Source organism: Otolemur garnettii, unplaced genomic scaffold (assembly GCF_000181295.1).
Source record: "Otolemur garnettii isolate 467f Iridium unplaced genomic scaffold, OtoGar3 scaffold00120, whole genome shotgun sequence".
Taxonomy (NCBI): Eukaryota; Metazoa; Chordata; class Mammalia; order Primates; family Galagidae; genus Otolemur; species Otolemur garnettii.
Genome location: NW_003852515.1, coordinates 99,662 through 102,592, shown reverse-complemented (window position 1 = coordinate 102,592; position 2,931 = coordinate 99,662).

The following is a 2,931-nucleotide window of genomic DNA, read 5'->3' as shown; positions in this document are numbered from 1 at the left end:
CTGCAGGTGTAATAAATTTCTATTTGCATAAAAGTGGGGTCCATGTCTCCTTCTCAGCTGTATGAGTCATAAGATTTGGAGCAACCCCCCCCCCCGCAAGATTATTGGACCCCTGCCTGAGCCACCAGCAGCTGACGACTCCAGGGGAAGGCCTCAGAGAAATGTTCTCCGCCCTGTGTCCTCGAACGGTGAATTAAAGGCATGGGCTCCCCAAATTTTCTGATTTGGTAAGCTGGTGGATTTCTGTGGATCTCCAGAGATTTGGGAGGGAACAATAGGGTGAGATGCCTGTTCCTGAGGCAGGGGAGAGACGTCCCCCTGTCTCTTGGTTTAGCCAGTCTTTTGTTAGCCAATCTTATGTAGTTTTTTGAGGCTGGCTTTGGTTTAGGTTATGGTTGTCAGTCTTCCTTTAATAGGCTAGTTTATGTATGTTTTCTGTCCTGTATGAATGAGTGAGAGTTTTTGCCTTTTATCTGTATTTTGTTTATATCTCTAAAGAATCCGAGACAGAAGGGAGATGCCTCCCTGTCTCGCTGGCTTGCAGTCCCTTATTAGACTGTTTTGGTATTAGCAGTCTTTTGGACTGTTTGGATTTACAGGCTAGTCTTGTTTTTGTATTTGCAGTCTTCTATTTGGTTATTCTGGTTTTTGCAGTTGACTGTGCTGGTTTTGGTTTGTGTGTCTTTTGTATGTTCTATGTTTTGTATGAGTGAGTAAAAGATTTTGGATGTGACTTCATGGCTCCATACTTGACTGATTTTTGTCTGTCTGTCTCTTCTGTTTTGATTTTGTTTTATTGGCTTGTCTGTCTGTAATAGGGCAGGGGCCATCCCATAGGCCCCTGTTTCCTGTGTCAAACTTGTTTAACTATTTATATCTGTTTAAATATTGTCTGATTTCAGCTGCCGCACCAAGGGCAATGATGAGAAAGTGAAACCACTTTGTCAGATTCCCTTTCTCAAGTCTCTGGTCTGTCAGGTTTTCTTTCATCTCACAGAGGGTGAGTCCTTGGTAGGTCCCTGTTCCCCATGTTCACCTCTTCTTATGTTGGTGAGATTGTATAAAACTTGTCAGTTATTTTGTATATGATTTGTCAGTTTTACTTCACTTTCTGGGTGGGAATTGAACGTTTACTGTGCAGTGTTGCTCTAAAATCTTGGCCTACTTGGCAGTATGCTGCACTTACTGGCTTCTGTCTTTCTTACATAGCCCTTTTGTACTTCCTCATTTCATTTTGACGCTGTGATGTAAATAACCCACCTATATTTGAGACCTTCTCTTTCTGGCAATTAAAGAGTTAATACAGAATTTGTTAAAAACTGTTTTTCTAGCTTTTTGTCTGCTAAAACCAAAACAAAACAAAACTGTGGTTGCTATGTTACAGATAGCCTTGAGATAAGGTACCAGCTCTCAACGGAAGACCTAAAGTGAATTACTCATTTGGAACTAAAAAAACAAAAAACAAAACCAGTCCTTTTTACTTAAAAAAAGAAAAAAAACCAGCAACCTCTTGGCATTGCTCTGGTTGGCACATATTCTGCTGATCCTCAGGTAGTCTCTGAGGGGGGCAGGCTAGGATCCCTCTGAGGGGAGGTGCCCCCTGGAAACATCCCAGGACCCCTGGAGATGTCCCAGAGTCCTCGGGAGACCATCTAATAATCATTCCTAAATTTAGCTATGAGTCCGCCTCCAGAGGTAAGCCACTTTGAAGTCTATTTTTTGGATAGTGTCTGCAGATATTAATTAACCATTAATGGCATTTTTGTTATGCTTATTTCTTGTGGATTGTTGTGAAGATACATAACTGTCAGTTGAATTCATTTGTTGTAGTGTGTGTAGTTTGTGTAAGAACCTCTAAGAGAAAGCCAAAAAGACAGGAACTTTAGACAGAGACCCCTGAGTTGCTAGACCAATAGCCTGTCAGAAACTCTTGGAAACATGTGTCAGTAAAATGACCCAACCAGTGGGGAACTTCAGCCCTACTGGCCTGTCAGGGACTCCCAGGAATGTGTGTCAACACTCAGAAACACCATTGAAATGAAAGCGGGGGTCCAATCAACCTCCAGGGTGTTAAATCACTCACAGTCCTGTTAAAAGTGTGTAAGAGTGTGTTCTGGTTCTGATTCTGAGAATACAAGAGTGTGAGAATAAGTATAAACTATTTTGGGTCTATCTTGTCATTTTGTGCCATTTGTTCAGTGTTTATTGATGGATTGGTCTTGGCCTGAAACAAATAGTTCTGGAGACATTTGTGAGTGGATTGTGGATCTTTTCCTCCAAGGGACCCTTCAAGACTTTGCTCCTTCTGAAATTGCTTTATTTACCTATTTGCTCTTATGTGTCCTACACGTCTCACTGCCTGGTGCATCTTTGGCCTGGCAATCATTGGTCTCTTCATCCTTATTATTGGTATTGGGCTTGGTAGTACATCCCCTTTGAATTGGTCCACCAGAGAGTGTGTAACTTGGACTTGTTTTTTCCCTTTGTGGTGAACTTGTTCATGCTTCTGTCCACAGCTGGAAAATTTTTTCCAGCTAGTTCTAATTCTTCTGTGTCTCCCTAGCTCTTTGATGCCCCATCATCACCAGACTTTGAGCCCCTGTCACCTTGAAAGGACTCTTCCATCAGAGCTACTAGCCCTCTCCTTTTCCTAGTCTAAGGAGATCTCTATTGTAGGAAGTGAAAACACTCTTAAACTGTATTAAGATACCAGCAACTGGCTTGGAGCCTGTGGCTTAAGTGGCTAAGGCGCCAGCCACATATACCTAAGGTGGCGGGTTCGAATCCAGCCCAGGCCTGCCAAACAACAACAATGGCTGCAACCAAAAAAATAGCCAGGCGCTGTGGCAGGCACCTGTGGTCCCAGCTACTTGAGAGGCAGAGGCAGGAGACTCGCTTGAGCCCAGGAGTTGGAGGTTGCTGTGAGCTATG